Here is a 13,487-nt window from a genome sequence, read left to right on the forward strand (position 1 = left end):
AAAAGTCACATTTGACAATAAGTGCAGTCCACCCTCTCCAGAAGTGGATTACACAATTTGTCCCTGTGCTTAGTCAGAATTGTGGCGTGAGGTGACACTGGTACACATGACTGTTCTAGTATATCATTATATGTATCGGAGAACGATTGAGAGAAACTTTCTTAAGCTTCATATTTTCCGCCAGTAATTTTGGCATTTAGTGATCGCAGAAAAGTGACGTGTGTTAAATGCGACTCACGGCATCCATACTTTTGCTAAAGCATGAATTATGACCATTACTCTCAGAGTGAATGGATCTTGATTTTGGGTTTCTCAATAAATGAATAAAACAAGAAGTAAATAAATGAATAAATACAAAGAAATGAAAATAAACAAATTAATGGCATAAATAAATAAAACAAAGTAAATAAATGAATAAACAGACATAAATGACATGAATAAAGAGAAATAAATAAACGAAATAACTAAAGTGAACAAAAAGAAAATAAGTTAATAAATAAAAATGAACATGATAGAAATACAACAGTAAATGAAATAAATATAATACGAAGCAAGTAAATGAATAAATAGAAATGCATGAATAGAAAAAATAAAAATAAGTAGGTAAATCACTAAATGAATGCAGAGAATTGAAATGAATCAGTAAAAGAAAAAATAAATAAATGGATAGCAATGAATAAAAATAAATGAAATATAACGTCATGAATAAATGAAATTAATATAACCATAGATAAATGAATAAACTGTAAGTCATTTCACGTTGGGATCTCACCACCCGAGTAGCCGGAAGTTTTTCCTCGACACACAATTTTGCACCTCCATATCTGATTTGACGCATATTCAGGATGTAAAACACACACGGCCAGCCAGCCAGCCTCACAGTTGAAATCATTACCACTCCGCTCGCTTCACAAAGCGGATGGTAAGCGAGCGGAGTGGTAATGTTTTCAATTGTGAGGTTGGCTGGCTGGCTTTGGGGCAGGCGGGGTCAAGGTCAAGGTCACCAAAATGGCTGCCAAAGGTCAACTAGTTGACCTTTGGTGACCTTGGCTTTGACCCCGAGTGCCCATTTTCAAATTCGTCCAAGATTTTGGCCGTATCTTGACACCCTGAAAGTTTCATGTTGATAGCTCAAGCCGTTCATGAGATATCTTGTTTAGCCACACTCAAAGCCAGCCAGCCAACCTCACAACTGAAATCATGACCATTCCGCTCGCTTTGCAACGCGGGTGGTAATAAATAAATTTTGTTTTTCCCAGGGTGACTCCGGCGGGCCCCTGTTCCTGACACGTGACGATCGGCGGTACCTGGTGGGCATCGTGAGCAGCGGCGTGTCGTGTAGGGGCGACGGAGCATCCATACTCCCGGGCCTCTACGTTCGCGTTGCTGACCACATTGACTTCATCGATAGTATTCTGTATGACAACTAGACGCAGGGGAAGTTGGGTAAGGTCAGATTATGTTGGGTAAGGTTTAGTTTACTTAAGTGAGGTGTAGGTTTGGTTAGGATAGAATTAGGTTTTAGGTTAGGTTTAATTAAATTACGTTAGGTTTTGTCAGGTTAGATTAGGTTAAAGTAAGTTAGATTAGATTATGTTACGTGGTTTGGTATGGTTTGGTTTGGTTAGGTTTGAGGTTCTTAAATCAGATTACGTTTGGATTGATCAGGTTTTGTTAGGACGGGTTAGTTGTCGTGTAGGGAATCTCCACACTGCCTGGTCTCAGTGTTGGCGTTGCTGGCCACACTAATTTCAATAACAGTCCTCCATGGCAACAGGTAGATGGAGGTGAGATGGGGGGGAAAGGCAAGAAATGACGAAGAGGTGCAAGGATAGTAATTAACCTGTCATCAGCCAAAAATGATGCGGAGGGGAATTTATTTATCATTTTAATGACATTATTTTAGGGAAATCTGGTACAATTGGCTCCCATTTCCTCTGTCGCAAGTGTAATAATAATTAGGTAGTGGAGTCGACACATCCTTCCACCTTTTTTTTTTCTATATTCTTTTTACTTTAGCATGACCCAGAACGCCATCCCTTTGTAGCTCATTTCACGTAACTGAATGACAGAGACAGTGCTACAGATCTACAGACTTTCCATCGCATTTCGTCATGGCAAGCATTATATTCTAGTACTAATGTGTTCTTACAATTCAGCATTCATGATAGAGAGACGGTAGTTTTAGATCAAGAAAGTGTAAAATGAGTTTAGTTGTCTTTGAAGAGTGCAGTTCATGGGTGTTAAGGGCTGCCTTGTATGGGTCAGCCATCCTGCTGCTGCTTGACTCACGTTATGTTCGCTTGTGGCTAAAGGAAGACCATGCAGGAGCCTGACATACCAAAAGTTGATGAGTGGAATGAATAGGGAGGGATGGAGTGAGAATAATTGAGAATAGAGAGAGAATGTATCAGGTAGAATAGAGTCCGCTGCAAATCAGGGTGTATCTGTTCACTAAAGAAAAATCACTGAGCTTCCATCACGTGAGGGATGTGCCAGAGTGAGGAAGCTAATGCTGCAATGGTATTATATTAGGTTAGCAACTGGAAGACCTGCAGCTCAGTTCTTGGACCGCTCAGATTCTTAAGCAACTTTTGTTGCTTGTCGTATTTTTGATGAAGATTGGGCCTTAGCAATAACTGTTTATCTGTCTTAATGACTCGTGCAGTTGACAGGCGTTAATCCTAAGCTCTTTTTTCTTTCTTTCTTTTCACCAGTACAGACGCTGATAGATATTAAAGTAACCCTTATACTGCTCTCATTTTAGGAAATATCAGCAGTAACTTCAACAGTGCAATACGGCCATTGTGGACATTGACACAGGCATCATGTTGCCAAATGCATGACGCCTGCTGACCTACAAGTGATCATGAGCATTATTAGCATGACTAAAACTCTCAGTCTTATCGCCAATCTAGCTCAGTCTATTCTCCAGTCATGCATCAACCTGCAGTTTATATGGATGCTGACTTCATCTGAATAAAACGTTTCTGAGAACCGTCCTTTTTTTGTCATATTAGTTTAAACTTTGGATATCTTCTAAAACGCGAGTAAGGTGAAGGAGAGACAATTATCCTTTTGAGATTGCACATTTTGCAACCTATTTCTGACAGACATCATTACCTAAAGTGTGTTGAACCGAGAATTAAGAGCGTGTGAATGATGGAGTGTGCTGTAGCTGTGACATTTGCGCTGAGCACTCTGATATTATTTCCACAATGTTGTGTTTTCTTTTTTCCTGCATTGGGTCTTATGTCTATTTTTAATACTAGGAAAAATGATGAGGTTGTTGATGGTGATGATGGCTTGATATATATATCGCTGCTACCGTTCCACACAAGATATTTTTGCCAGAAAATAATGAGATAACACGCATTTCTACTTCTAGATACACTCAACTATAGCCATAATATAACTTGCAATACATTGTTTTAACATATGCCAAGACTCCAGGCAGAATGTTTAATGGTCCCGTGTTGTGCCGACGATTAAACTCACTTGACAGATGCTATATTGTTAAAGTAAGAAAGATACGAACATAGGGGAAAAAACACAGAGTCCCCATAATATCCTTTACAATATGAAGGCCAAGTCACGACCAGGTTGAGGGTTTGCCAGCACCGTGGTTTACTTTCCTTAATATAATTTAAGTTTATTCGAGTTCATTCCTATGCCATTTAATAATGAAATGACAAAATGTTGGTCCAAAATCAATCTTAGTAAAGGTAGGAAATCTGAGGAGGAATATGAATGACCATAGCTGGAAGTCATGTAAGGCTATGTTGGTAGTGCTGAGTGCGGTGGAAGGTGTGTGTGTGTGTGTGTGTGTGCAAGGGGGTAAGGTTAGGGGAAAGAGAGAGAGAGGTAAGGACAGAGGAGAAGAGGATAGAGCAGGGGGATGATAGGGGTGGCTGAGTGGGCGAGTCATTCAGCCCGTCATGAAATGCTACATTTTCTTCTTCTGGCATCCAAAAGACAATTTACTCGCCTCTCGGAAAACCCGTGACGTCCAAGGGGTGAGGATAGCAAGATATCTTTCTATATGTTTCGGTCCATTCCTGAGAGACTTAACTTCATTATTATGTAATACTTAGAATAATAAAAAGTAGTTGACATTTACGATAATCAATACGTTTATACTGGATTTTTCTTAGAGAGTGAAGCTTACGTATAGTGAAACCTTCAAGGAGATTGATTAAAAGAACGCTTTCATATAGGATGACACAAGTATGTTGGACACACTGCTTATCTTACCCTCCAGTTCAATAAAGCTCTCAGACACAGAATAAAATCGTCTGGAGGTAGCAAAAATATGTACAAAATTATTATCATAGTGAAGTAGTTAACTGTTAGAATGGAGGAACGAGAACGATGTGTTGCATGTATTTGGGTGGCTGGTGGTTTAATAACGGGGAAGAAGCAGTCTGCTTATAACAGGGAAGGGGGAGATGCCCTCTGTATAGGTAGTATGCCACAGCACCAAAACTGGTGAATTTTGTAAGTCTTGACTAGAAATGTGAGTGCGTTTAAGTACAGTGATAGTGTAATGAGTAAGGATGGAAGTTTAGAATGTGAGTGCTTGAAAAGGTGCAACAGGGAAGAAAGGTTGCTGGTTCTTTGAAGGGAGTGAACAGGGAAGTGAGCATGGAAGAAAAAAAAGTCACTGCGTGACAGTATTGTGATTCCAGCTCTAACGTATGGAAGTGAAGCTTGGACTTTGTTGGAAGGACACAAATCAAGAGTGAGAACAGTGAAAATGAGTTATTTGAGAGGAGCATGTGGAGTTACATGGAGAGACAGATTGACAAATGAGGAAATGAAGGAGCGCCGTGGTGTGGATGTGAATGTGATAGAAAGCGTTAGAAATGCCTTGAGGTGGTTTGGCCACGTGGAGAGGATGGAGAGCGAGAGACTAACGAGGACAATGTATGCGAGTGAGGTGGAGGGGGGGAGAGGGAAGGGGAGGCTGAAGATGAGATGGAGGGACGGAGTGGACAGGTTTATGAGAAAGGGGAGTGTGAGCTGGGAGCAAAGCAGTGAAGTGGCATTGGACAGGGCGACTTGGAGACGATTTGCTTGTGGCCACCCCTTAAGGGATTAAGGCGTTTATATATATATATATATATATATATATATATATATATATATATATATATATATATATATATATATATAAACAGTAGAACTCATGTTTGGTTGGGAGGACTGTGGCAAATAATCTCACCTCCCTGCCACATAGTTTCTGGGGAGACGTAATTCTTATGCCACCTTATTCAGTATATTCAGCGCAACCCTACATATCCATACGGGGTCCCATGGTCCCCGCCGTCACAGACGGTACCTCGTATATCTACAAGGCCTTCCCCTATCCGCCACCCAGGGATAACCAATGGAGCAAGAGGCTGACTGATTGGACTCCAAGAGATTGTAAGCGTGGTAGAAATAGGTCAGACAGGATGTGGAGATGAGTCGGAGAAGTTTGCAGGCACAACGTGGCAGAGATCGGCTCAATCAAGGAATTTAGCGGAAAATGTTGTGGGATGCCTTTGTTCATCAGTGGACTTGCAATTGCTGGTGATATATATATATATATATATATATATATATATATATATATATATATATAAAGATAAACACCAACGTAATCAGGAACATCTTTAATAAATTGGTGACGTTTCGACAACTCGTTTGTCATTTTCAAACCTATAGAAAATACAATAAAATCAAAGTAAACACCATGTCTATGATAAAAATACGAAAACTAAAAGTAAAAAACCAAGTAAAACACCATGTCTAATAAAATACAAGTGAAGAATTATTATGATAAGATGAGGAAATGAATTATACATAGCTAACGTTGATGGGATGCTACTAGTACAAGGAAAATTTAAACAGAAATACATGTAATAAGACAATACATGTCAAACCTAAAAACAGAGAAGGGGCGTGGAGCAGTCATGTGTGCCCAGTGTGGGCTGTAGGTGGTGAGTGAGGAGTGATTCAGCCAGGAGGCGTGTTACCTCGTCACGACAAGCGTGGACAACAGAAAAATCTGATTCGCTTATGGGATGGCCATAAGCGAATCAGATTTTTCTGTTGTCCACGCTTGTCGTGACGAGGTAACACGCCTCCTGGCTGAATCACTCCTCACTCACCACCTACAGCCCACACTGGGCACACATGACTGCTCCACGCCCCTTCTCTGTTTTTAAGGTTTGACTTATGTATTGTCTTATTACATGTATTTCTGTTTAAATTTTCCTTGTACTTAGTAGCATCCCATCAACGTTAGCTATGTATAATTCATTTCCTCATCTTATCATAATAATTCTTCACTTGTATTTTATTAGACATGGTGTTTTACTTTGGTTTTTTACTTTAGTTTTCGTATTTTTATCATAGACATAGTGTTTACTTTGATTTTATTGTATTTTCTATAGGTTTGAAAATGACAAACGAGTTGTCGAAACGTCACCAATTTATTAAAGATGTTCCTGATTACGTTGGTGTTTATCTTCATATTGAGACTACGCTTCCCCCATGGTGAATCTATTGCATCTGTATATATATATATATATATATATATATATATATATATATATATATATATATATAAATGTGTGTGTGTGTGTGTGTGTGTGTGTGTGTGTGTATGTATGTATGTATGTATATACCTAACAGCAACGGAAATAACCAATCTTACTATATCCCCTTCAAGATGTAGGGGTCAAAGACTATACAAGGCTAGCGTTGTCTAGTGTATTAAGGATAAATGACTAGCCTCCTTCCCGTCATCAAATTACATAATCGACAAACATCCAGTCATCATCTGGGGACAGAAGCAGTGCAAGACCGTCATTTCATTGTTTCGTCGTATCTGTGCATAGAATTTGGTTACTTATAATTTACCGTGTGTGACAAAATGAAAAATAATATATGGTTACCCTGTTCATAGGATGGATGAAACTTGCCTTGTGTTTTGTGTCCATTATGTATTGTGGTAGGTAAAACCAGTTTGGCGACTTGAAAATTTTTCTTTAAATGTGTCAGGATGTAGATATATATTGACAGTCCTCGCTGTATGTAAGAGGAATTCTAGAACATCACAGCTACTCTCATAAACCTGCTATTTATAAGTACGATAGAACTAACAACTCTTGAACTTCAAAGAAATTTTCTTTTTAAAAGCAGGCAGCTCTTAATAGTAAAATAAAATGCCAACAAACTGTATTGATATAAGGACTGTCTGCTTATGGTTACTGAAGTAGGACACACAGTAAATTATTTCAGAAAGTACTATATGGTGTTTCAGAAAGTTTAGAACTAGAGGAGGAGGAGCTAGGAGGAGTAGTTAAGACTTTTCCTATCGAAGGTAGAAAGATAACAACTTTAAGCCCCAGTTTTCTCCTGTAATATTCGCAGAAGATCAAGTTTATGGCTAACGACTGCACTAGACAGGACAGAGGATCAGCGATACGTTGCACCTCCAGCGATTTCCTCCATCCTTGTTCGTGCCAGCTCACTTCACCTTTCACCTTCCTCCTTCTCCTGTCCCCCTCCTTCCCCTTCATCGTCCTCCTCTTCCACACACTCTCCTCCCTTCCCTTCACCTCTCTTCCCTCCTTCCTTCCTCTTTTCCCCATTCTCTCTTCCCCTTCCCCTTCCCTTCTCCTCTCTTCCCTCCTTCCTTCCTCTTTTCCCCATTCTCTCCTCCCTTTCCCCTTCCCTTCTCCTTTACTCCCTCACCTCCCCGTTTCTTCTCTGCATTTCTCACTTCTCTCATTCCCTTCCCGCATCCCCCCTGCTTCTCCTTCCCATCCCCTTCCCTCCTCCCTTACCCCGTTCTCCTTTTTTCACCCCTTCTCCCCTTCCCCTTTCTCTCCTCCCACGAAGAGACGTGGAGGTCGTCGTATCTTCCCTCGTCAGTGCTAAACCCATGGTGGTTGTCTGCCTCTATGAACCTCGTGCGGTCAATCGACACAGGAGCAAGTGTTTTAGCTGACCAGCCAAACGTTTCTTCACCTATCCCCTTTCTCTTCCCCTTCCTCTTCCCTTCCTTCTTCTCTCTTCCCCCTCCCTCCCTTATCTCCCATCCTCTTTTTGCTTCCCTTCTCTGTTTCTTTCCTCCGTCTATCCTCCACTCCCCTTCTCCCCTTCACTCCCCATTGTCTCCCTCTCTCCACATTTTCCTCATTTTCTCCCCTTCCCTCCCTTCCTCCCATTTCCCTTTGTCTTTTCCACTCCCCCTTTTTCATCCTTCCTCCCGTCTTCTTTTTTTTTTCCATCTTCCTCTTGCTTCTCTTCCCCTCATTTCTCTCTTCTTTCTCTCCTCTCTTCATCTCTCCCCCCTTGCCTCTCCCTTTCCTCTTCCCCACCTTCCTCCTACCACTGCTCGATCCTGTTTTGCTGAGTATTATTTTCCTAGTTACAGGGGGAATCCCCGGAGAGGACAAAAAAAAAAAAAAAAAAAAAAAAAAAAAAGATGAGAGAGAGAGAGAGAGAGAGAGAGAGAAACGGATTTGCGATGTGAATATATGATGGATGAATCGAATGAGAACTACCAAGTACTCGCTACAAAACTGGTGATAATTATGAAATTCTCTCTTTCTCTCTCTCTCTCTCTCTATGGTTGCCCAGGTTTGTGTGTGTATGTGTGTGTGTGTGTTTATTTCTTTGCTTGTTTATTTTTCATCCGTTTACGTCATTGTAATTTTCTTCCTGTTTTTCGTAGTATCATCATCATCATCATCATCACCATCAACATCATTGCCATTAGTCTACTCCCACTATTATGATACTTAAGTTGGATGTAGGGGAAAAAGCATAGAAGTGTAAAAACTGTCCTATGCATCATCGTCATTGCTGGATGCTGCTAGTGGCTGAGGCCGACACATTAATGCTGGATGCTGCTGGTGACTGAGGCCGACCCATTAATGCTGGATGCTGCTGGTGACTGGGCCGACCCATTGATGCTGGATCCTGCTTGTGGCAGGGACCGACCCATTATTGCTGGATCCTGCTAGTGGCGGGGACTGACCCGTTAATGCTGGGGCCGTGCTAGTGACTGGGTCGACGCATTAATGCTTTTAATTTCTGAGTCACTCGTAACAAGGAGTCAGTCCTTGTAACTAGGAGTGATCTGGGCCAGACTGGAGACCCAGTGGCAGCCCCAGCAATCGTTCCAGTGTCTAATTGGATACTACTGTAGGTAATATTTCTCAGGGATTTCAGTTATATTCATGAAAATTTATAGGTTGAAGTTTTAATAAGTACCTTAAGATTCGTTATGAATGCCAAGTCAAATTTATAGAACCCTATGAAAGTAGTCTTAGGCCTACTTCGTTTTTAGGCCAAAAACCCCCACGAGACCGGCAATATATAGCCTGGCTGGTCTAGTTGCCTCCGACAACGAAAGTTGCAGGAGGTTATGTATTCACCCTGTTTGATTGTTTGTCTTTCACAAAATCTCTCATTAAATTATTGGATGAATTTCAAGGAAATTTTGTGGATAAGTGGGTCATGGACCAAGGAAGAGTTGATTGAATTTTGGTGGCGATGTGAGTTCGAGTCCCGGTTCAGGACTGATTTTTGATTGCTTGTCCACAAGATATCTCAGAGTGTTATTGCAGGATTACAGTACAAATTTGTGGATATATCGGTTATGGGCCGAAGAAAAATTGATTAAATTTTGGTTTATACAGTAGTTTGATCTGTCTGGTATAGTCGTTGGCAGAGGTATGCTCTCTCTGAGTGCATTTTACTTGTTGCTGCTGTATCATTATTATCATTATCATCATCATCGTCTTTATTACTACATCAACAATCGTCATCATCATCATCAGTGTACATCTGGTCCCAGTAGCATGAATGGAGTGATTCATATAGAGAAGCAGGGGAAAACGAAAAACACAAAAAGCGTAGGTATTGTGATCATCTTCATTATCGTCCTTTTTTCCACCTATATGTATGAGATCAGATTGGAGCCACAAACAAGAAAAGACAGAGTACGAAAATGGGAGGACGATTAATAGCATGCCCAGATATACAGTATAATGATGATAATGATTATGATGATGATGATGACTATGATAATGATGATGATGATAATAATAATAATAATAATAATAATAATAATAATAATAATGATAATAATAAAATAATAATAATAATAATAATAACAACAAAAACAACAACAGCAACAACAACATCAATTATATGAAAACTAAAATAAATCGTCTTAATACTATATTGGATAATCAGCCACTGATGGTTTGTCATGCTCCACCTATAGGCAACATCTCCAGGCTTTATTAGAAATTGAATAGTTAATCAAATTTATTCTAACCTATTAAAAGCTTTCTATTATGACAGACTGGTTAGGTGTTAGGTATAAAAATTATATACACGTGTGAAAGTGTTCTTTATTAGAAGAATACAATGGTTTCAGCCCAACCTGGCCCCTCTTTTGTTATTATAGGTGAAGACGTAACATAGGCGTGTATAACTGTACATATAGGGTGTTCAGGGAAGTGTGTAAGAAACCGCAGTAGGTTATTCCTGGACAACTTCTTCGTAGTAAATGTTGTATCAAGGGAGGCCCAATTCTCAAACGTTACGGACCTGCAATACTGTTGACATTTAGGGAGAAAAAACTCCCTCATAAATAAACCTTTAGGTCATCAATAACTGTAGCACAGACCCGGTCTGAATGACTGAGTAGACCCGTCGACGGCAGGTAAGCTACTGCTCCTGTGGTGTTGTACCATAGGTTCCCTATACTGTTATGTTGTGTCTGCTTCTTAGTATGGCATGTGATGTGCAGTGCTCCATTATGCATGTAGCGTTGTGTGGGACTGTTCTACAAGCAGGACACGTGTCCCCTGTGATTCCACAACCCGGAACTAAAACAAATATGAAGACTGGTGTATATGAAGGAACTGAATTGATCTTTACATCCCATATGAAGGGGTATGAGAGACGCAGATATAAACTTAGCAATGACTGCAATAGAACCCATGTTGATAAAGCATTTTTTCCCATCAGAAATGGCCCAAGAATCACCTTTTAAAGTTAACTGTACATCGTCTTCGAACACCCCATCCAATCTCTTCCGGGTCAGCTGATGGCCAAATGCAGTCAGCTCCAAGGCTCGGTTCAACTACTACCCAAGGAGACTTACATCGGTGTCATATCTAAGGCTCATTAAATTCCATGCAACTACGACTCAGTCAGTATTCAGGTTGTGGGAGTGGCCTAATTCTGTTGATAACTATAGTTACTAAGGAGACTCACTCCTGCCTCATAACTAAGGCTCCTAGAGTTGGATACATCCACGACTTAGCATTCAAGCCGTCGGACTGACCCTGTTCCGTCAGATAAAAGCAATCCATTCTTCAGTAATTGTTACTTCTGTCCACACTCTAGTCAGCTTAATTATTTTAGGTTCACCAGACCATTGCGGGTTTAGTTACGACAGGTCAGGTTCACTTAACTAACTTCAGGACTGTTCCAGTTGAATTAAGTCGACTAGTCACTAAATCCCTTAAGGTCCAGTTACGTCCATTTAGGTTTAGTTACTGTAGGTCGTCAATTGCATCCCTTTAGGTAGGACTAGTTAAATCCATATAGGGCCATTTACTGTAGGTCCATTCAGGTCCATTTAGGTCTATTCAGGTCCATGTAGATCCTTCAGGTCCGTTAAGGTTCATTAAGGTTCATTTAGGTCCATTTAGGTCTATTCAGGACCATTTAGGTTAATTCAGGTCCATTTAGGTCCGTTCAGGTCCAATCAGGTCTATTTAGGTCCGTTTATGTCCGCCAGGTTCATTTAGATCCGTTTAGATGCATGCAGCTGCAATTAAGTCCATCCAGGTCCACTGATGTCCATTTATGTCCATTTAAGTCCATTCAGGTCCATTTCGGTTCATTTAGGTCCATTCAGGTCCACTTAGGTTTATTTAGGTCCATTCAGGTCCAGTTAGGTCCATTCAGACTCGGTTAGGTCCATTCACATTTAATTAGGTCCATTCGGATTCAATTAGGTTCATTCAGGTCCAGTTAGGTCCATTCAGGTCCAATTACGTCCACTCAGATTCAGTTAGGTCCATTCAGATTGTTAGGTCCGAGTAAGGTCCATTCAGGTCCAGTTAGGTCTGTTCAGAGCCAGTTATGCCCATTTAGGTCCAGTTAGGTCCATTCAAGTCAGTTACATCCCTTTAGGTCCAGTTAGGCCCAATCAGGTCCATTAAGGTCCATTCAGATCTATTCAATTCCAGTTAGGTCCATTCAGATCCTGTTGGGTCCAATCAGGTCTATTTAGGTCTGTTCAGGTCCAGTTGGGTTTATTCAGGTCCAGTTGGGTCTATTCAGGTACAAGTGGGTTCATTCAGGTCCAGTTAGGTTTATTTAGGTCCATTCAGGCCCAGTTAAGTTCATTTAGGCCTCTTCAGGTCCATTTAGGTCCATTCAAGTCCTGTCAGACCCATTCAAGTCCAGCTGGGTACATTTAAATCCAGTTAGACCCATTCAGGTCTGGTTAGGTCCATTCAGGTCCGATTAGCTCCATGCGCATCCAGTTAGGTCAAATCAGGTCAGTTACATCCCTTCAGGTCCAGTTAGGTCCATTCAAGTCCAGTTAGGTACATTCACGTCCAGTTCGGTCCAGTTAGGCCCATTCAGGTCCAGTTAGGTCCATTTAGGTCTTGTTTACCTAATCCGAACCAGTCGCCTCAGACATATTTGGGTCAGTTCTGGTTCACTTACGATCACTTAGGCTGGTTCAACTTGGCCCACATTGTCGCCTTTTGCAGCTTAGTTCATGTAGCTCAATGGCAGAAAAACTATGCTGCAGCTGTGCATCCTTTCACTAGCACCTCTTTGTGACTAGCATCATACTCTAGCATTAATCTATTGTTACAACTCAGTGTTCACCATGGAGCGATGACAATTTTCGGCCAAGATAGAGTAAAAGGAGAATTGTACTTTGGTTTTAGCGATAGGACAATTTTTACATCCTTTACATCCTTTGAGGTTAATTGTACCTATTCAGGTTAATATAATGCCCCCCCCCCTCCACTCCGTCGGGCGGTTTCTCGTGTTTTGTGGGGACGGCTCAGTCAGAGTCATCAATATCTACTCTGCATCTTTTATTCATCTCCTGCTCGCAATGCCACACTCACGCCCACACCATCATATTCAACCGTCCCGTAACACAAGATACCACCAAATGAGTTTCTAGTGAAGAGGTGTTTATGGGCCACCCTGTACTATAGATGAAGTGCTCACCCCCCCCTTTTTTTGGGGGGGGGGGTTATCCCCAGAATTACCAGACCAGCGACCCTTAATTACTTCTTACACTGGCCAATGTCCAGTTGTTGAAATGGCAGCAACTTTTATCAAGCAGTTTACATATTAACATGTTGCAACACTGTTATTATACATACAGTAGGGTATTTCAGCAGGACAGCGATTATTAAGTTTCAGCTTGG

At 40.9% G+C, this 13,487-nt stretch overlaps 1 protein-coding gene across 1 annotated transcript in view; it reads right to left on the reverse strand.

The window, feature by feature from the left end:
• The window catches only part of LOC145392865 (trypsin-1-like), a 126,988-nt gene that overhangs the window by 86,081 nt on the left and 27,420 nt on the right, over positions 1 to 13,487 (reverse strand). The window lies entirely within an intron of this gene.

Source organism: Coenobita brevimanus, chromosome 23 (assembly GCF_032717465.1).
Source record: "Coenobita brevimanus isolate Jiangsu-jjx chromosome 23, ASM3271746v2, whole genome shotgun sequence".
Lineage (NCBI taxonomy): Eukaryota > Metazoa > Arthropoda > Malacostraca > Decapoda > Coenobitidae > Coenobita > Coenobita brevimanus.